This window comes from Lissotriton helveticus, chromosome 12, assembly GCF_964261635.1.
Source record: "Lissotriton helveticus chromosome 12, aLisHel1.1, whole genome shotgun sequence".
NCBI classification, from domain to species: Eukaryota; Metazoa; Chordata; class Amphibia; order Caudata; family Salamandridae; genus Lissotriton; species Lissotriton helveticus.
In genome coordinates, this window is record NC_136073.1 from 628,604,298 (window position 1) to 628,627,052 (window position 22,755).

The window sequence follows — 22,755 nt, forward strand, 5'->3', positions numbered from 1 at the left end:
TCTATATAAATTGTACACTATCGTATCTAACACGCAATTCTGCTCTTTTCTGCAGGTTAAAAATCTATGTGATAACTACATGCTGTTTAGTAATATTTGTTCTGAATGAAGAAATGTGATGTAAAGATATAGCATATTTTGTTCTCTGAAACCATAAAATCATTCTCTTTCTTATGAGTGGTTAGTGTCATAGAAACAGACTTGTGTTATCTTTGTCATAAAATATATATAATGCGGTCTATCAATCTAGTTTACCATAAAGATCTGGCGAAGTTGTTCAAATTAAAACATGTATTGAAAAGCACGAATATAATATTCTAAATTTTGTTAATTCTATTTCTACTGAATTGATGGTAGTGTCCTGAAGAAGACACTCTCAGGGTGTCGAAACGCGTTGACTGAACCATCTCTACATTGTATCACTTCACATAAGAAACCATAACAATTTCTATTTTATATCAACAAGTTTTATTAATCTTTTTTATCATACTGTCAATGAATTTGTTCATGATAATTTTATACTAATTATTAAATTGATACTTTTTGTGCTAATATCATTGTTTCAATACTTTTTATTCTATTTGTTGTTTGTTACTTTGCCAGTGTATTTTGTTGCCTGGGTGTTTTATTTGCCATACATTATTGCCCTGACCCAGGAACAGTATCCTTATCAGGGGGTCCTTGTTAAGTACTAAATTTACAGCATAGTGCGCCAGTGTCAGCCCCACATGTGCTCCAGTACTGTTTACGTTAGTGCACAGCGGCGCTATGTTTACAAGTTAGTACTCCTGCAATGTCTGCCAGCTGTTGCTACCTTCAAGTGTCACTTTATGCCCCCAGTTTGTGCAGTGCCTTCGATATCTTTGATAATCGTGGAGCAGTTCTAATCATAATAGCGCTTCTCGCCATATCCTTCTGTTGGGGTCACCATTTTAGATTATCAACAGCGCTGTGTTGTTATGCGCTAATGTTTGTCCCCTGCATAGTGAAAGCGCCGTGTTAGTGTTACACACACCTCATTCACTGTCAGTTGCTGTTCCGCTGACGGGGATTCTGCGCATATCCCTCATTAGCGCCGCTGTACCTGGGTAAACGAACCGGTCCGAGTCTTTTTCGTGGGCGCCATTTTAGGTTGTCAGCGGCTGTAACCCCAAGAGGTTTTCCGTCAGTTCGTTGGTATTCCGGCCGCCACCGCTTTTCTGCTTCGCACCTTGGTTGCCGGTGATCCAGCGCTCTGTTTGGAAAACTGTCTCAAAAATGCTACCCATCACCTCAATACTCACCATTAATCATGAAACACATATAAAGGCCCATAACTCCAATGAGACAATTTTTGAGCAACTGAATCAGGTGGTGTGATTAATAATACTACTATCATAATATTTACATTACTATATACAACTGCAGCTTATCTATTTCACCATGGTTTTAAACATTAATCAATCAGACCACTAAGGCGATTGGATCAACTGATGGAAACTAGACCATGAATAAACAAGACCAGCTTGTCTTTTCAAATCTAATTTTATTAACTTTATTTTTCATAAAGAAAATAGCATTTACGTTTTAAAATCTTTATTTTATAAGCAAATAAGAAAGCAGCATTTTAATAAGGAAATGAATTAATAAACTGACATTTTTAAAGCAAGCTCAGAAACATGAAATATTAGCAAAATAACAGTTTCCATTCCCTAAATCTATTTCCCTGTCTGTTTCTCACTTCACCTAGAAAAGGAAAAATCATTTAAAGTCTGCTGTCCTTACATGCGCCAACGGTCCAACAGCATGTCACGTCAATCAGGAATCGGAAAGTAAGAGTTTTTTCCCTGCTCATAGTGTCAGGTTTTATACCTTTCTTTCTAGCTAAACTTTCTACATTTTACATTCTTTCAAACAAAACCAAGCTTTTAATTGGCTGTCCAGTGTCAGTTCATGATAAAAGATATTAGGTCATCTCCGATCCTTGACCACGTCCAGGCTTCTCATAAGCCCTATTGTCTTTCACTTCCTCATCTTTCAGGTTCCTCAAGAAAGTTACTTTTCCTCGAGTTTTGAACATTTACTTCCTAGCCTTGGCAGACACTTTAAGTTTCTGTCCTTGAGCCTTTTTTTCCGTGGACACGTTCAACTCAACCAAAGAACTGCTTTTCAATTAACGATGACAGTGCAGTAAAATTCTTCACAGCTACGCATGTGCGAAGACTTCACTCTGGACAAGCTTTTGCATCTGCAGCTCTGTCAGCCATGTTTTCTGAACCACCTTTAGGCCTCACTTTGGAAACTATTATTAAACAAACACAAGACATCAATTAATTAAAGAATTAAGACCCATTCTGTTACCCACCCCCTTTACTAATTAATCCTGTTAATTATGTTACCTAGCAAAAGCACAATCAAGCAGCATCATATCTACCTCTACTTTGGGAACTGCACGAACTGAATGAGCTTTTGTCACAGAAAAGACATAACATAAGCACACAAAATAAGCACATGCCATTAGTTAAACAGCCGCATTTAATACTGACAAAGACAATAGACAAGGCTAGTTTATTATTTTTCTTTGCGTTTGCAACATAAAGCACATTAGTTTATCCCGCGTGTATTGATGAATGTATTCTTAAACTAAGTTGATTAGTAATTTCACCACACGCTTATTAATTTAATTACTGTTATGGGAGATTAACTTCACAAGTTTGAACAAAATTTTGTTCTTTACCTTGCTTCATCAACTCCCTCATCTGGTGATTTCTAAATCACCAAATAATACCCAAAATGTATAAGTTTTCAACCCTTGAACATGTTTTGGACTTTCTTAATATTAGTATTCCTAAACTTTAGATTCATCTGTTTTTCTGCAATTTTCATATTGAGTTCTCCGAAACTCTTCTAATTCTATTTCTTTTTCTTTTCTTAGTTTGCAAATTCTTTTCTTTTCTATTACATGTTTTCTTCTCTTGTGTATCATGGAACTAATTTTTAGCAAAAGTATCACTATAGCTATGATTATTAAAGAAAAAACTATTTTACCTATAATTGAACTACCAATCTCTTGAAACCAGTGTTTAATTGCTGCAAATCTTTTACTTAAATGTTCTGAAAAACTTTCGTCTTCTAAAGGTTCGACTTCATTATGTAATTCAGTAATATTTTTTATATACATTTCTATATTCTGACTTTTGTCAAGTATGTAAGTACAACAATGTTGAACATGCAAAATTCCACAGACTCCACCCTCTTTTGCCAGCAAAATGTCAAGAGCAAGACGATTTTGCATCAGCATAGTTCTCATAGCAATAAGCTCTGTATTCACTAATTGAAATCCACTTGCAGTATCTGTAGACAATCTATCAACAATTGTAGAGATTTTTAGGTTTCGACCTGGCGAAAAGCTGCGCGGCGCAGCTTTTCGGCGCAGGTCGAAATCTTTTGTTAGAGTATTGTGGCTTGGGCACCGCCTCACTCTCCAATTGGCTACCTCCAAAAATGCAGGCTAGCCATTGGAATTGAGATCTGCCTGTCATCGTTCGAGGCGATTCGTGGGCGTTTCGCCAATGTTTTTCTCATCCTGCCTCTTTTCTGACGTCATGTGGCTGTGGGCGTGTATTTTTTTTTTTTTGTCCCGTGATGTTTTCGTCATTTTGAAAGTGCCTTTAGCCGGAGTGGTCGGCGAGATTTATGTTGCCAGGAAGTTGTTGTTATTTCCGATCAGGTAAGCAGCATTTTGTTTATACTTTTGCTCCGTGTTGTGAATGTTTGTGTTTGGACAGTATGCTTTATTTTGCTCAGCTAATGTTGTTTTGTCTCTTTTCCAGGTTTAACATGGCCCGTGTCGTCTGCGTGCAGTGGTGTGCACGCTGTGCACGAAGTGCTTCCGACGGTAGGTATGCTGCTGTTTTTGGATGTTAGAGGTAAGCCATCTGTTTTATTTTGCTCAGCTAATTTTTTTTGTCTCTTTTCCAGGTTTAACATGGCCCGTGTCGTCTGCGTGCAGTGGTGTGCACCGCTGTGCACGAAGTGGTTCCGACGGTAGGTATGCTGCTGTTTTTGGATGTTAGAGGTAAGCCATTTGCTTTATTTTGCTCAGCTAATGTTTTTCTGTCTCTTTTCCAGGTTCAACATGGCCCGTGTTGTCTGCGTGCAGTGGTGTGCACCGCTGTGCACTAAGTGGTTCCAACGGTAGGTATGCTGCGGTTTTTGGATGTTAGAGGTAAGCCATCTGCTTTATTTTGCTCAGCTAATGTTGTTTTGTCTCTTTTCCAGGTCCAACATGGCCCATGTCGTCTGCGTGCAGTGGTGTGCACCGCTGTGCACGAAGTGCTTCTGACGGTAGGTATGCTGCTGTTTTTGGATGTTAGAGGTAAGCTATCTGCTTTATTTTGCTCAGCTAATGTTGTTTTGTCTCTTTTCCAGGTTTAACATGGCCCGTGTTGTCTGCGTGCAGTGGTGTGCACCGCTGTGCACGAAGTGCTTCCGACGGTAGGTATGCTGCTGTTTTTGGATGTTAGAGGTAAGCCATCTGCTTTATTTTGCTCAGCTAATGTTTTTTTGTCTCTTTTCCAGGTTTAACATGGCCTGTGTCGTCTGCGTGCAGTGGTGTGCACTGCTGTGCACAAAGTGGTTCCGACGGTAGGTATGCTGCTGTTTTTGGATGTTAGAGGTAAGCCATCTGCTTTATTTTGCTCAGCTAATGTTGTTTTGTCTCTTTTCCAGGTCCAACATGGCCCGTGTCGTCTGCGTGCAGTGGTGTGCACCGCTGTGCACGAAGTGCTTCCGACGGTAGGTATGCTGCTGTTTTTGGATGTTAGAGGTAAGCCATCTGCTTTATTTTGCTCAGCTAATGTTTTTTTGTCTCTTTTCCAGGTTTAACATGGCCCGTGTCGTCTGCGTGCAGTGGTGTGCACCGCTGTGCACGAAGTGGTTCCGACGGTAGGTATGCTGCTGTTTTTGGATGTTAGAGGTAAGCCATCTGCTTTATTTTGCTCAGCTAATGTTGTTTTGTCTCTTTTCCAGGTCCAACATGGCCCGTGTCGTCTGCGTGCAGTGGTGTGCACCGCTGTGCACGAAGTGGTTCCGACGGTAGGTATGCTGCTGTTTTTGGATGTTAGAGGTAAGCCATTTGCTTTATTTTTCTCAGCTAATGTTTTTCTGTCTCTTTTCCAGGTCCAACATGGCCCGTGTCGTCTGCGTGCAGTGGGGTGCACCGCTGTGCACTAAGTGGTTCCGACGGTAGGTATGCTGCGGTTTTTGGATGTTAGAGGTAAGCCATCTGCTTTATTTTGCTCAGCTAATGTTGTTTTGTCTCTTTTCCAGGTCCAACATGGCCCATGTCGTCTGCGTGCAGTGGTGTGCACCGCTGTGCATGAAGTGCTTCTGACGGTAGGTATGCTGCTGTTTTTGGATGTTAGAGGTAAGCTATCTGCTTTATTTTGCTCAGCTAATGTTGTTTTGTCTCTTTTCCAGGTTTAACATGGCCCGTGTCGTCTGCGTGCAGTGGTGTGCACCGCTGTGCACGAAGTGCTTCCGACGGTAGGTGTGCTGCTGTTTTTGGATGTTAGAGGTAAGCCATCTGCTTTATTTTGCTCAGCTAATGTTTTTTTGTCTCTTTTCCAGGTTTAACATGGCCCGTGTCGTCTGCGTGCAGTGGTGTGCACTGAAGTGCTTCCGACGGTAGGTATGCTGCTGTTTTTGGATGTTAGAGGTAAGCCATCTGCTTTATTTTGCTCAGCTAATGTTGTTTTGTCTCTTTTCCGGGTTTAACATTGCCCGTGTCGTCTGCGTGCAGTGGTGTGCACCGCTGTGCACGAAGTGCTTCCGACGGTAGGTATGCTGCTGTTTTTGGATGTTAGAGGTAAGCTAACTGCTTTATTTTGCTCAGCTAATGTTTTTCTGTCTCTTTTCCAGGTTTCACATGGCCCGTGTCGTCTGCGTGCAGTGGTGTGCACCGCTGTGCACGAAGTGCTTCCGACGGTAGGTATGCTGCTGTTTTTGGATGTTAGAGGTAAGCTATCTGCTTTATTTTGCTCAGCTAATGTTTTTCTGTCTCTTTTCCAGGTTTCACATGGCCCGTGTCGTCTGCGTGCAGTGGTGTGCCCCGCTGTGCATGAAGTGGTTCCGACGGTAGGTATGCTGCTGTTTTTGGATGTTAGAGGTAAGCCATCTGCTTTATTTTGCTCAGCTAATGTTGTTTTGTCTCTTTTCCAGGTTTAACATTGCCCGTGTCGTCTGCGTGCAGCGGTGTGCACCGCTGTGCACGAAGTGCTTCCGACGGGAGGTATGCTGCTGTTTTTGGATGTTAGAGGTAAGCTATCTGCTTTATTTTGCTCAGCTAATGTTTTTCTGTCTCTTTTCCAGGTTTCACATGGCCCGTGTCGTCTGCGTGCAGTGGTGTGCACCGCTGTGCATGAAGTGGTTCCGACGGTAGGTATGCTGCTGTTTTTGGATGTTAGAGGTAAGTCATCCGCTTTATTTTGCTCAGCTAATGTTGTTTTGCCTCTTTTCCAGGTCCAACATGGCCCGTGTCGTCTGCGTGCAGTGGTGTGCACCGCTGTGCACGAAGTGGTTCCAACGGTAGGTATGCTGCTGGTTCCGACAGGTAAGTGCTATATTTATATATTGTTAGGGAATGTGTTTGTGTTTTGTTACATTATATTGGGTCTAGTTTTTCCTTTGTTTGTCTTAAATAGCTAGTAGTTTCTTTAAAAAATATAACTAATGTTTTTGTAATTGACGCTTTTTTAACGAAAGTGCTTTTGATGTATTTTAGGTCCAATTTTCTTCGGGAGACTTCTAGAATTCACCGTCCGTGATGCAGCGAAATTCAGGTAAGTGCTATATTTATATATTGCTATCTCAGTAATCAATACTAAGAGAACCTTTACCACGTGTTCTCTCGGGTCAGGTATGAGTTTAATTAAGCATGCACGCTCATGTTTCCGTAAGTTTTGACTGCCCAGGTCCAAAATAATTCATTCGGTTTGACTAACTTAAAAATAAGGAACACTAAGAGAACATTTATCCATGTCCTCGTAGTGTATGCATGTATTTAACTAAATATGCATGCTCTGGATTTTCATTCATTCATTTTGTGTAAATGCGAGTCAACTGCCCTTATTTGCATAGAAATCCCGTTTGAATCCCTCTTTGCAGATCTGCTGAGTGGACCCCACACCACTGCTCAAATATAAATTAATGAGTTTGTACCTTTTGCAGCTACAATGGCTAGCTGCATAAGTAGGGAGATATTGATATGTAAGCACAACTAAATGTATATGTATTAGTATGAAAAAGATAGGAGTATGAGATACTCCCTTACATGTTTTTAATTTATTGTATATATGTTTTTCAGATTTTAAGGTGGCTCCTGAAGAAGGCGTTTTCTTTAATACGCCGAAACGCGCGTCGATGACTATATTGGTCTGCCACTGTTTTATGAATTTTTGTACAATTGTGTTATAATTATATTGTTTGTATTTGATTTATTGTTTACATAAATATTCGTTTTTTTATGTCTTTGAATTAGAATGCTTTTATTATGAAGATGTACATTCAACAATAAATACAACCCTTTGTTTTTTAATTGATTGTTGTGCTTTCCCTTTGTCACCTCTCCCTGCATGTATTATTCGAGTTCCAGTTTTTTCTTTACATTGTATATTGCTATCTTAACCAGAGCTGGTGATGCGGTTTGAACTAAGTCACTGTTGTTGGTGAGATGTCGCTACGCACATCTTCTTATATATGTGGGTATACAGTGTGAGATTAACTAGCACACTGCATATTCTGCTGTGACAGGAGCTAGCGTATACTAAGCACATCTACTTATGGGTGATTTATTTTAACATATATCCATGTAGTTGAGATACTTGATGAGTTGGTATTTAGGGGGTCCTAGCATATCAGGTTAGTTGGTGTGTAGATTATATCCATGTTTGTAGCCTATGTATGTGCAGTGTGTGGGGAGGCTCTGTGTGGGTGTGTGGAGGGGCTCGGTGTCTGTGGGGGGCTCTGTGTGGGGGGGCTCTGTGTGTGTGTGTGTGGGGGGGCTCTCTGTGGGTATGTGTGGGTGGCATTTGCGAGAGATTAAGCTATTGGCATTGTAAATGAAAATGCCATTTATTTATCTGTTTTCAAAACCAACACATAAATAAAAATGTTGTCATTTACAATGCCAAATACCTCTAACGTTTGCAAAGGCGAAACCGTTGCATTGTAAATGCTTGTTCTGATTTTGTTTGCATAGGTATTAATGCACCAAATATGTCTCCCATTATTTCTGTAATGCTTTCCCTTCTAAATCTATTCAGGTGATTGCTAATTTCAAATGAACCTTTTGCATTTCTATCTACATGAAAACATTTTGCAAAAACTAAACCTACATAACATGTCCCATACCAGTGGTCTGGGAGATTGTAATAAGCTTTATTCCCACAGACAAAATAAATTCCAGGAAAAATTGGATCTTTGCCTCCTTTAAATCCCCAACCCCCTATAATACGATAGGTGTCTTCACATTGACTTGCACCTACAAAATAGTTATCAAACAAAGTATTATCTCTTCTTATACAACATTTTCCACTAACAGGTTTATCTATGTGAATTGCAACATTTTCATTCCTAGCATTGAGCTTTTCATCTTCCATTTGCCAAAATTTAGACTTAGTATGTTTCTGCATCTCATTTCGCTTGTAAATTGCCCTTCTCTCTTCCACCATATTTAAGAACGTCTTCTCTTCTGTTCTCAATTTACATGTTCAATTATTTCTAAAAGCGTACTCATAAGTGAGTTCACTAGTTACTAGGAAAAATTCCCTCATCTGTTTAGCATATTTCACTTTATTCAAGCTATCTTCAACTATTAAGTTTGCAAAAATCTCATCAAAATCTGAATAATAATATTCCAAACGTCCAGTTTGATAAAACAAACTAGCTATTACACTACATGTTATGCCAGAAGTAAGAGGAAGCATATTATACGTAACACCTTCAGACACAGAAGTAGGTAACTTCACACAAATGTAGCAGTCTTTTACGTCCATCACCTTAACATATTCAGATATAAGTCTTGAAAAAGTATTACTAGAAAAATCTCCCACAGATCTATCTTGATGAATCTCTGGTTTATGTACAATAATTGTATCAGTCTTATCAACTTTATCATGATTAACCACAACTTTACTAGTCATGTTAGTTTTATACATCTCTTTATCTATTCCAAAAGGAAAAAAGACAGCTAAAATTAACCAAACTGAAACTATCAAGATTACACACATTGAAGACAATTTGCAACATCTTCTGAAAATTGAGCATCTTGAATTATTATTAGTAGAAGGCATCTTTATTTTCAAACAAAAAAATGAAGTTACTAAATATACTCCCCTCTTTTTTTTTCAAATAACTTTATTTTCTAACAGCTTTTCTTCGACCTTATGTCATACATTAATATGTTTTCTAGCTAACACAATTTCTTCGACCTTGTGTCACCTAGCACAATTTCTTCAACCTTGTGTCACCTAATGAACAAAATCAATCATTATCACTTGCATCATCAAAATTTCCTTGACTACTATTTACTTCTACTACTGGTGGAATTATAATGTAGGTCCACTCAGGTGATTTGCACTTTTGATTTGGCTTTATTACTCTTTTTGCTCTGCTGTTTATCACTTCTATTTTCTTTCCTGCTTGTTTTTTCTTATTTGAATCTTCTTCCTTTTGACTTGTGATCTCATTCACCTGCTCTTTTGCTTTATTCACTAATTTAAATTTTAGGCCTTCATTTTCATTTGGCCAATTATCTCCTTTTCTTGTTAATTTCCTTTTCGGTTCCGCTAAATTATACCCCACTCTCCAAGCTCTTTTCCTTGATCTTTTCGCTTTTGATTCATCTTCACTATCATCTGTTTCACTTTCTGTGTTATCGGCTGATTCATTAATAATCAGTTTTATTGTATCAAATTCTTCTTTAGATTCAAGTACTTCTTTACTCGGCAGTTTCACTCTGTTAGGAACATCATCCTTATAGCTTGTACTTGGAATTTCTTCTTCTTCTTCTTCCTCAATTACTTCCAATTCACCAGTTTCAGAATTTTCGTTCCTTCTTCCAGAGCCTCCAATCTGCTTTTCAATACTCTCCTGATCTTGATCTTGAATTACTTCTTGTTCAGTTTCCTTTTCTGCTTCTTGATCTAGCAGATCTTCATCATTTTCATTTTCTTCAGAATCTTGTATCACAATGTTTTCATTTTCTTCATTCAATGTTTCATCCACATTTGAATTTTCCAGATGTCGACTTTCTTGTCGATCCTCAGGATCTGGATTTCTTTCTGGTTCTTCTTCTGAATCTGAATCAGCTGTTGTTTCACCTTCGTCAGGATTCTCAGGTGCTGGCACACGTATGGTATGGCTAGCATGAATCCAATTCTTCAATCCCCTACACTTTACTGCATTTGTTGTGACTAATATCACATGTCTTGCCTTCTGCCACCTTGGTACTAGGCAATTTCTTCTTCGATGTACTTTTGTCCTTACCCAGTCTTCTGGTAACAGATCATGAGCTTGTTCTTTCTCTTTTGTAATTATTTCAGTTCCCACCTAATTATCACCAAGACATATCTGAGTTTGTTGTGAGGTGGCATGTCAATGACGTCAAGCTGTATTCTAGCAAATGGACCACCCTCCCGTCCTATTGTTCCCATGCTCACAACAGTTTTTCTGTTTGGATTGATCTGTTGGTAGATAAGACACCTCTGACAAAATGACTCTGCAATTATTCTGAATTTTGGATTGTACCATATTTGTCTGAATAATCTAATCATTGAATCTTTACCAATGTGTCCTGGACCATGGTACATGCGTGCCATGTCAGAAATCATACTATCTGGCATTACTTGTCTGTCATCTTTGTAAACCCAAACCTCATCTTCTTCTCTCTGTCTGCATCCTGCTTTTAACCATGTGTTCTTCTCCTCATCATTTGACTCATCTTGCAACTGTTTTACTCCCTGCCCAGTCTCAACTACAGATGTTAGCATAAGTGAGTTCAAAACATGTTCATTTTCTTTTTCCCGATTAATGAACACATTATGTTTTGCACATAATTTTGCTATTGAGTCAGCATATGAGTTTCCTTTTGTTATGTAATGCTCACCTTTTTTATGTGCTGTGCACTTTACTACTGCATTTTTTTCTGGTAGCTGAATTCCATCAATCAATCTTTTAATCAACTGAGCATTTCTTATTGGTGATCCCGCAGAAGTTAAATAACCTCTTTGAGACCAGAGGTGGCCATAGTCATGGACTACACCATAACCATATTGGCTATCAGTCACTATGGTAATTTGTAACTCTTTTCCCAATTCACATGCACGAATCAAAGCAAATAATTCTGCTATTTGAGCTGAACGAATTCCTTTGAGACATGAAGCTTCAATTACATCTGCAACTGTACACACTGAATATGATGCACTCGGAACACCTTCATCTGTTCTTAAGCATGTACCATCAACAAATAAAACATAATCTGATTCAGCTAATGGGACATCTTGTATGTCCTGCCTTGGTTTTGTGCAATATTCTAATACATCCAGGCATTCATGTTCAATTACATCCCTGATTTCTGTTTCAGTAGTGTCGGGCAATAATGTGGAAGGATTCAAATTCACACATCTTGCAATTGAAACATTGTCCGAGCCAAGGATAACCTTTTCATATTTTGTTAGCCTATTATTTGTCAAATGTTGTGTTCTGCTTCTAGTGAGGAGAATTTCAACTGAGTGTGGTACATATACTTTTACAGGAAATCCCATTATTATTCCTTCACTTTGTTCCAAACTTACACTTGTTGCAGCTACTGCTTTTAAGCAACCTGGTAATGCTTTTGCAACAGGGTCAAAAACAGCTGAGAAATATGCTATTGGCTTTCTCAGTCTTCCATGTCTTTGAATCAGAACTGATAATGCACATCCTTCTCTTTCACTGCAATACAGCTCAAATTCTTTTTCATAATCAGGCATTTCTAATGCTGGAGCTTCACACAAACTTTTCTTTAACTGTTCAAAAGCTTCTAATTCAGTTTCTGTTAGGCTAATTGGGTCTTTTATGTCTGTTTTTGTCAGTCTCTGCAGTGGCTTTGCGATTACTGAAAATCCACTAATCCATTGACGACAATAACCTACCATTCCTAGAAACATTCTAACCTGTCTCTGTGTTTTTGGAGGTTGCATTGCTTGAATCATTTTTATTCTTTCTGTTGTCACTTGTCTGACTCCCTTTGCAATTCTGTGACCAAGATATTTTACTTCTTGTTTGCAAAACTGTAATTTTGCAGGAGATACTTTATGTCCCTCATCTGCCAGATGATTCAAAAGAGTAATGGTATCTGTTACACAATTATCTTTTGTTTTTGCAGCCACAAGGAGGTCATCAATATACTGCACTAACGTAGATTTTCCAGGTAAATCTAAATTTTCCAATGATTTCTTTAACAATTGATTAAAAATAGATGGACTTTCAGTGTACTCTTGAGGGATTCGACACCATGCTAAAATACGCTCTTTGAACCGGAACGCAAAAATTTGTTGGCTTTCTGGATGCAATGGAACAGTAAAGAATGCATTACACAAATCAATAACCGTATACCATTCTGCATCATGCGGAATCTGATATAAAATTACCGCTGGATTTGGTACAATTGGGCAACATGGAACAACAATTTTATTTACCTTTCTCAGGTCTTGAACAATCCTGAAAGTTCCATTTGGCTTTTTAATTCCCATAATTGGTGAATTACATGGACTACTCTCAACCTTGTTTTATGAATTTGTCTATTACAGGGGTTACCCCTTCAATCACTTCTGCTTTCATTTTATACTGAGGAATGTTTGGATAATCTGCCCCTTGTTTTACTGATATTTTTACTGGGTCTACATTTTTCATCAAACCCATTTCATCTCTAGTGAAATCCCAAATTTTTACATTCACTGTGTCGTTTAATTCTTCAGGTAGATTATTCTTATCAAACACAGGAAATAATTTACTTTCTTCTGCCTCAACCATTGACATTGTTATTCGAACACTCCTTAGCACACATTACAGTATTCAGCACAAGTTTGCATATTTGTATTCCACTCATACATAGGTTACGCAAATTAAACAAAAACTTTTGAGGTCCTTGTAATTCAGGTTGTTCTGCAGGTGTTGTTTATTATTTTGATCGATGTCACAGCCAACACGTGTTTCGTCAGTAGGGAATGTAACCCTTGACTTTTTCAAGGCTATTTTCCTCGAGTGTTCTTTTTTCTTCCTTGAGGTGATAATTCCAACCCTCGAAGGGGTATCTGTTAGGGGACCTCGGTTTGTTTGTAGATTGATCTTCCGTTATATGCCACAGTATCGGTTTGTTTAGAGGCAGCTTTCGCTTTTCTTATTATCGAGTCCTCGAGTGTCCCCGCTGCTCCGTATTTCGGGTGCACCCGAAATACGGAGCAGCGGGGACACTAACAGATACCCCTTCGAGGGTTGGAATTATCACCTCAAGGAAGAAAAAAGAACACTCGAGGAAACACCTGCAGAACAACCTGAATTACAAGGACCTCAAAAGTTTTTGTTTAATTTGCGTAACCTATGTATGAGTGGAATACAAATATGCAAACTTGTGCTGAATACTGTAATGTGTGCTAAGGAGTGTTCGAATGCTGTTTAGGCTTGGCCTAATTTAGAAGAGGAAGTGTGGTTCTCTTCTCCTTATAGCACCATTCCCGAGATAGAATCAACAAACACAGTAAGGTGTACAGTCCCCTGAGGCGCCGTATCCTAGTACAATACCACCAACCTAACCTTAACATTGACATTGTTAATTTGTAAAGCCCATCTTCTTCTGGAGTTTGAAGCTTTATACCATCCGGTGAGCAATATATTGCACAATTCATTTTACAAAGGATATCCCTACCTAATAGATTTACAGGACTGCTATCACAAACTACAAATCTATGCATGTCTTTAAATTTACCTATTTCAACTTCAACTGGTTCTGTTAAATCTGTTTTTATTTGCTGATTAGCTACACCTACTACTTGGATTTTATCTCCAGAGAGAGGAAGGTTTTCTATTTCCACTGATCTAACAGTAGAACGGGTAGCACCTGTATCCACTAGAAAAGTAATTTCTACATCATTCACTTTACCATTTACAAATGGACCAGATTGATCTACATCAAGAGTGGCTCCAAGCACACACTCTTCTTCCTCTCTCAGACACCGTCAGAAGTATTCTTCAGATTCACTCCCTCCATCTTCTTTCAACCAATATTGTTGGGATACATTTGACACATTCACTCTTGGCGATCTGTTTACCTGTTCACCTCCGCTGAATCCTGTTTCTGCACTGTATCTCTGCACATTTACACAGTTTGGTAATGGCGGTTGTGGTAACTGACTTTGCTGAATCACTACCTGTCGCTGTAGCTGTTGCTGCTGATTTATCTGATTCTGCATCTGTGGATTTAATGTTGCATTTTTAAAATAATTTCTGGGCGGATTCTTGCATTCGTGCTTCCAGTGTCCAATTTCGCCACAATTAAAACATGGGAGTTTCTGTTTTAACTCTTCTATATTTCCCATCAATTTTGGTTTATTATAATTACCCTTACATTTTCCTTGATTCTGATCAACATTTTTATTTCCTAAAGTTGCTATTTGTTGTTCTGCCACTTTTACCAGTGCCCACATAGCCTTTTCTTTTAACTTCTTTTGTTTAGCATCTATTTCATCACTGCAGTATTTTGCTTTTCTCAAGATATCATCTACTGTGTGTGATTGCCAACCAACTATTCCAGTTCTTACCATTTCACTAATTTCAGGTCTCAAGCCATATACAAATCTGTATATAAAATGGCTCATGTCTTTTTCACTTAAATGTTCATAACCACTGTATTGTTTAAATACCAGCAGTAATCTTTCATAAAATGAACGTACTGATTCCTTTGGCTCTTGAGTTGTTCTATCTATTTTAACCCAATCTATCTCTTTTGGGGGAATTTTGTTTTTCAAAAACACAATTACCTGTTCGTACTTTCTCATTACCTCTGGTGAAGGAGCACCTGTTACTTTATGTCGAGGGTATTCTTCTCTAGGCCAATTTATAGTAGTTTTACATTCTGTCCACAGATCTGATGGGACAACTATGTCAAAGAATCCATCAAGATCAATCCACAAAAACTTTGAAACTTTCACAAATCTGTCTACCTGTCGATACCATTCTACAGGTTTTTCTCTTAATCGAGGAAAATCATTTGTAAACAGTAAAATGTCCTGTCTTGTCCATGGGACATGCACATACCCTCCTCCCGGTATTTCTCTCATTGGAAATTCATTTACTACTTCTTCCTTTTCTCTAATAGGAAATGCTAAACTTGTTCTGTCCTCATCTCTTTTCTTTGCCCATTTTGTTCTCCATTTACTTAATTCACCCCATTTTCTCAAAATCACAATGAGTTATTCTTCCTGTGGTATTCATATTTTCAATATCTTTTTCAGAGAAATCCACCCTATAAGTTTTCTGTAAATTCTTCTTCTTACTTAAATCTACTTCTAATTCAAAAGCCATATCCCTAATTGATCATATGTGTTTTTCGTTTTCCATGTTATGCTTTTGCAAATAAATAATAATTCATCATCCTGATATGCCTTCAATTTGTCAGTTCCAATCGTTCCAATTATTAATTCCTCTAAATCTGCTTTCAATTTTGGAACATCAAGTAATTTACATTCTGGGGTTTGTGTTAAATCTATTTTACTCAGACTCTTTTCCGGAGTTCCAGAGTCAGATTCTGCACCAGATGGAGTTTTACATGACAAACTTTGATTAAAAGTTAAGTCAGGCATCATTACTTTCTCTCGATGTATTTCAGACAAGTCTGAATAAACATTTTCAGTCACTTTCTGTATTTCTGAATTTAATGGAACAGTTAAAGCTGAATGTCTAATTTCTTTTTGATCAAATACTGGAAGAACAGGCCCAATCGTTACAGGTACTGTTACTGCTTCCATGCTTTTAGTTAACTGCTGTATTAATTCATTCGTAGAACGAATATATTCTGAGGTATTTGGTAATTCCTCATACCTTTCTGTTCTTTTTTCGTTTCTTGGGGTTTCATTTCTTTGAACTGGGGTTACAGTATAATTACTATCTCCTCCTGATTTATTTGAATTACAACTTGTTTCTACTCTTTCAGGTCTTTTTCTATTATTCGGATTTGTTTTAGGAGATGTCTCATCAATAATTTCTCTTGGAGGGGCACCTGGAGAAGTCCATGAACAAACTGGTTGATAAGGTGGCGGTCTTCTAGTATAAATTTCTTCTAATACCGCATCCTCTGAATCACTTTCTTCACTATTTTTCTTTTTCTTTTGGGCACTCTTTTGTCCAGTTACCTCATCAATTAGTCTCACTGGGTACAAGCCATCACACATGTCTGCACTTCTCCATCGACGCATTCTATCCTCATGTGTTTCTCTATCAAGACCTAATCCTGTTCGCCTTAATATTCCTCTACTCTCTCGTTCTAATTCAAACATTTCATCTTCCCATTCAACTAAAGCTTCAAATTGAGTAGGTCTAGGCTTTGGTATGAGTTTCATCATTTTTTCTCTTAAATTTTTCAAAACTGCTATGTTAAATGATCCATCTTCCGGCCATGCTAATACACCATCATTTTCAGTATACTTCATCCAATTCTCAATCCAAAGACAAGTATGATAACCATATTCACCCAACATATAAGCTGCAGGTGTTTTGTACTTATGAAGTAATCTTCCACCCCGCGTTAAAATTTTCTTGTCAGGTTTAATTTTGTTTTTCAATTTCTGAAACCATGAAAGCTTCTTCTTCTCCTTCATGTAATAGTAATCCATGTTTTTAAACAATTTCCCTTACTTCGGTAAAGATCGTAACAACTTCCTTGTTATTCTACAACAGCAACCAATCTGTGCGCGAAACTTACCAACAAACCAATCAGGTTAAGCTTCGTCACTATTTTACTCAACCAATAGAATTACTGTTTTTCGGATGAGCCAATCAGCTGTAAGCTTGCCTTAGTCACATGAACCAATCTGTGCGCGAGTACTGTGACGTATGTTAGCCAATCACAGCGCGACACTTGTGACGTATGCTACCACTGCAGCTGCTCTGTCCCTCGCTCCACTCCTTAAACTAACACCTCCTTTACAAAAAAAATTCACAGCGCCATATTTACAAATCTTTCAATTGAATTTAGTTAATAACACCACAAAACAAACCATTTGCCTGTTTCACTAAAATAAAGTGATAGCTTTCTCAAACATTCAAGTATTCTTTTCACGTGAAATAGACGACCCTATTTTCACAGAATATTTAAATTCGTTGATAAAGTAAGGCTACTTTACCCTTCTAGCAGGTAATAACGAACTCGTTTCTCTCTAAATGCACATACAGAGATATTTTACACCTCCTTAGAGACAATTCAGAGTTTCACTCGATCGTACATTACAAATTAATTTACGCACATTCATACAGAAAAATCCCTAACCATGCATATATAAATCTTTAGTAGGACTTTAACCCACTAATAGAAATCCTCACTCGCCAGTAAGATAGATGACACTTCCTTACCCTTCACTCAAGCTTAGATAAATTCTACTACTCTTTTCACAGCGAGTTTTAAAACAGGACAGAAGTCCCTATACTTGAAAGCTACGATTTCATAGACAATCCTCACTATGCATTCTACCTTACACACCTAAAATCCCTAAACTTGTGCTGTACAACCACAACACTTGTGATATACGGTGATACCACTATTTTGAAACAGAACAAATGCACTGTGTAACTTCACCTGTCACACTTCTCATGCCGGCTCAAACCAGGAATTTTCACACTGCTGGAAAAAACCTTTCGACTAAATATAACAACTGAACAAACTTAACATGTTTTAGACATTAATCCTATGTATTACCATGTAACATGCTAGTTACCATAGAAACCCTAACTCTGCTACCAAATAATTGATCCAGCGCTCTGTTTGGAAAACTGTCTCAAAAATGCTACCCATCACCTCAATACTCACCATTAATCATGAAACACATATAAAGGCCCATAACTCCAATGAGACAATTTTTGAGCAACTGAATCAGGTGGTGTGATTAATAAAACTACTCTCATAATATTTACATTACTATATACAACTGCAGTTTATCTATTTTTACCATGGTTTTAAACATTTATCAATCAGACCACTAAGGCGATTGGATCAACTGATGGAAACTAGACCATGAATAAACAAGACCAGCTTGTCTCTTCAAATCTAATTTTATTAACTTTTTTTTTCATAAAGAAAATAGCATTTACGTTTTAAAATCTTTATTTTATAAGCAAATAAGAAAGCAGCATTTTAATAAGGAAATGAATTAATAAACTGACATTTTTAAAGCAAGCTCAGAAACATGAAATATTAGCAAAATAACAGTTTCCATTCCCTAAATCTATTTCCCTGTCTGTTTCTCACTTCACCTAGAAAAGGAAAAATCATTTAAAGTCTGCTGTCCTTACATGCGCCAACGGTCCAACAGCATGTCACGTCAATCAGGAATCGGAAAGTAAGAGTTTTTTCCCTGCTCATAGTGTCAGGTTTTATACCTTTCTTTCTAGCTAAACTTTCTACATTTTACATTCTTTCAAACAAAACCGAGCTTTTCATTGGCTGTCCAGTGTCAGTTCATGATAAAAGATATTAGGTCATCTCCGATCCTTGACCACGTCAAGGCTTCACATAAGCCCTATTGTCTTTCACTTCCTCATCTTTCAGGTTCCTCAAGAAAGTTACTTTTCCTCGAGTTTTGAACATTTACTTCCTAGCCTTGGCAGACACTTTAAGTTTCTGTCCTTGAGCCTTTTTTCCGTGGGCACGTTCAACTCAACCAAAGAACTGCTTTTCAATTAACAATGACAGTGCAGTAAAATTCTTCACAGCTACGCATGTGCGAAGACTTCACTCTGGACAAGCTTTTGCATCTGCAGCTCTGTCAGCCATGTTTTCTGAACCACCTTTAGGCCTCACTTTGGAAACTATTATTAAACAAACACAAGACATCAATTAATTAAAGAATTAAGACCCATTCTGTTACCCACCTCCTTTACTAATTAATCCTGTTAATTATGTCACCTAGCAAAAGCACAATCAAGCAGCATCATATCTTCTTCTCCTTTGGGAACTGCACGAACTCCATGAGCTTTTGTCACAGAAAAGACTTAACATAAGCACACAAAATAAGCACATGCCATTAGTTAAACAGCCGCATTTAATACTGAGAAAGACAATAGACAAGGCTAGTTTATTATTTTTCTTTGCGTTTGCAACATAAAGCACATACGTTTATCCCGCGTGTATTGATGAATGTATTCTTTTTTTTTTTTTATATTTTTTATTTGCATCAAACAGACACACAGAAAAATAATCCTAATAATCAGAGTCCATCTACACAGTTTTCAATAGAGTCACAGAAGAACATTCAACATTAAATTAATCATAATCAATAAAGAGATCTTACAGAATACAGAATAAAAAATGCATAATAAAAAAAACTCGATGAGTAAAATATACTAAATTTAAGACATAAATAATCCCCAGATTCTGTCAATTTTACGTTTAGCACGAATGCCCTTTGAGATAGCTAGGGTATTCTCCATTGTATGTATTTCCTTAACTAAGCACCACCAATCCATAACAGTTGGTGAATTTTTCTGAATCCAAGCTCTAGCAATAATTAGTCTTGCACAAGTAACTAATATATTCAACAGATCCCTAGGTGTATTGGAGCCCCCATATATACCAATCAACATATCAGTTGTTGAGAGAGAAATAGGTTCAGTAAGTCTATCAGAAACCACCTTAACTATTCCGTCCCAATATTCACTGAGATTGGGGCACAAACAAAACATGTGAACAATATCAGCACCAATTAGGTCGCATTTCGGACATTTCGTGCGTTCACTATAATTATTATTACTTGCCCATTTGAGAATTCGCTCGGGAGTATGATATAATTGACATATAGTTTTAAACATTTGTAGTTTAAGACTAGAAGAGTGAACTGATGAATTTAAGCTCTTAAGGGAGAGAGTAATTAGATCTATTGGTACATTTAAAGCTAATATTCTACTCCATTTCTCCGTTAATTTGATGATATCGCTAGTATTAAAGTCAGAGAATATCTTATATCCTATACTAATCGTGGCTTTGTCAGATTCTCTATAAATACAATCCCATAGATCAGAATCAATTACCATAGTAAGTTCTAATTTTTTCACCAAATGATCTCTAATCTGGTAATACTTAAACCTAGCTAGTTCTGATAAATTATAACATTGCTTTATATTTTCAAACGACATGAATCCTTGACGATCGTACAAATCTCCCAAGAGTTTAATACCAGATTCTAAGAATGATCGGCATGTTAGATCCTGAAAAATTACAGGGAAGCAAGGATTGCCCCACAAAGGTGTTTTATAATGTAAACAGGAAATATTGCATTTAATCATAATAGATCGCCAGATGTTAACGGTATCTCGTACCGTCTTAAATTTTACCCTTTTGAAGTAATTAGGGTCATTTAATCGGTAAATAAACATATTAGCATCTTGTCCAAGTAAGAATTTATGAAAATACAAACATTTGTCAAAAATTGTTAAGCTACGAAAACGAACCAAAAAAGCCGACCAATAATATAGCTTGAAATCCGGAAGAGCCAAACCACCTTGGCTAAACGGAAGTTTGAGTGAGGAGACAGCTCGACGGGCTTTTTTATACCCCCATATAAAGCTACTAATAATTCCTTCTAATCTAAGAAAATAAGAATTGTTTATACGTAGAGGAATTGCACGAAATAAGTATAAGTATTTTGGTAATATTTTCATTTTAATTAAATTTATGCGGCCAATGATGCTAAGTGGTAATTTATGCCATTTCTTAAATTGCATAGCAGTCTCTTTTAATAATATTTCATAATTTATTGCTACAATTGAGTCAATATCCGAAGAGATTTTAACACCCAAGTACATTGCCACACCACAAATTCCTGGAGTGGGAACAGCCAACTGGTAATTCGTAACAATTTGAGTTTTAGCGGTGTTAAGTCTATAGCCAGAGACTGAGCCGTATATATCGGCTTCAATTATGATACCTTTCAGAGCTTGAGGCACATCCGAGGAGAACACTGCTACATCATCAGCATATACAGTAATGTCAAGTTTGTTTAAACCATTGAAAAATGGGTTGATTAGGGGCTGGCGTTGTAGTGCAATTAAAAAAGGTTCCATACCTAAAGCAAAAAGAAGGGGTGATAATGGACACCCCTGTCTTGTCCCCCTCTTAATTGAAAACATAGGAGAGCATTTTCCCATATAGCATACTTTACTCGCGGGATTGTCATAAAGTGATTGAATCCATCTCAGAAATTGGCCGTTAATACCAAATGCCTGTAAAGCTGCCCATAAAAAACCCCACCCCACTCGGTCAAATGCTTTTTCTGCATCTAGTAAAATCATACCGAGTGGGGTGGAATGAGTCCGAGCAGCATCAAAAGCAGAGATGGCCATATTAATATGTGCTGTAGTATCACGTTTAGGGATAAATCCATGTTGCTGAAAAGATACCAGCTGAGACATTACTGGCGCAAGCCTAATAGCCAGAATTTTAGCGAAGATTTTAGCATCGCTGTTGATAAGCGAGATTGGTCTGTATGAACCTCTCTCTTGAGGTATTTTACCCTTTTTTAAAAAGAAAATAATTTGAGTTAAGTTCCAAGATCTGGGTGCCTGTTGCCCAATACCTATAGCCCGGATAACGTCCGTTAGTAAAGGTGTTAGCTCCTCGGCACAGTGTTTATATAATTCCAAAGGAATGGAATCCTCCCCGACGGCTTTCCCTATTGCCAGGGAGTTAATAGCGTCCCTAATTTCGGTTGCTGTGATGTCTTCCCCTAGTTGTACAGATTGTTCCGACTCTAAAGTTTTAACCATATTAAGTTTTATATAATTTTTAATACAATCCTCCGAAATTATAGTCTCTGGTGTATATAGAGCTTGATAAAAGGAAGCAAATTGTAACAATATTGATTTAGAATCGCAAAATAATTGATTATTGTCTCCTTTAATTTCTTTGACTATGTTCTGTGATCGATCTTCGGCAACTTTATAAGCCAAAAGTTTACCAATTTTATCACCTTTTTCATATTGATCAAGTTGATATTTTCTCAGTTTATTAATGCTCTTAGCTCTAAAAAAATCCTTTAATGCAACTTTAAGTTCGATTAGTTTAAAATTAAGTACTTCCATATTAGATGCCCCATCAGACAGAGCCGCTGATAATTGAAGCTCAATTGCACGAATTTCTCCAAGCCTTTTCTCATTTAAATTTCGATGTTCTTTATTTTGTCAAAAGATATATTGTTGGGTAAATCCGCGTATGCTAGCCTTACAAGCATCCCAAACTATCAATGGTTGACTGGATTGAATATTTATATTGATAAATTCTTTTATGTGTTCTTTAAGCTGATTCACAAACCCATAGTCAGTAAACAAATATTTTGGAAATGAGAAAAAGCGAGGAGAAAACTCCCCAGCAGTGACCTCGAAAGTCAAAGAAATTGGATTGTGGTCTGATGTTACCCTTGGATATATAACCATTGAGCAGTTACTAAGGATATAGTCTGAAGCTCAGATCATATC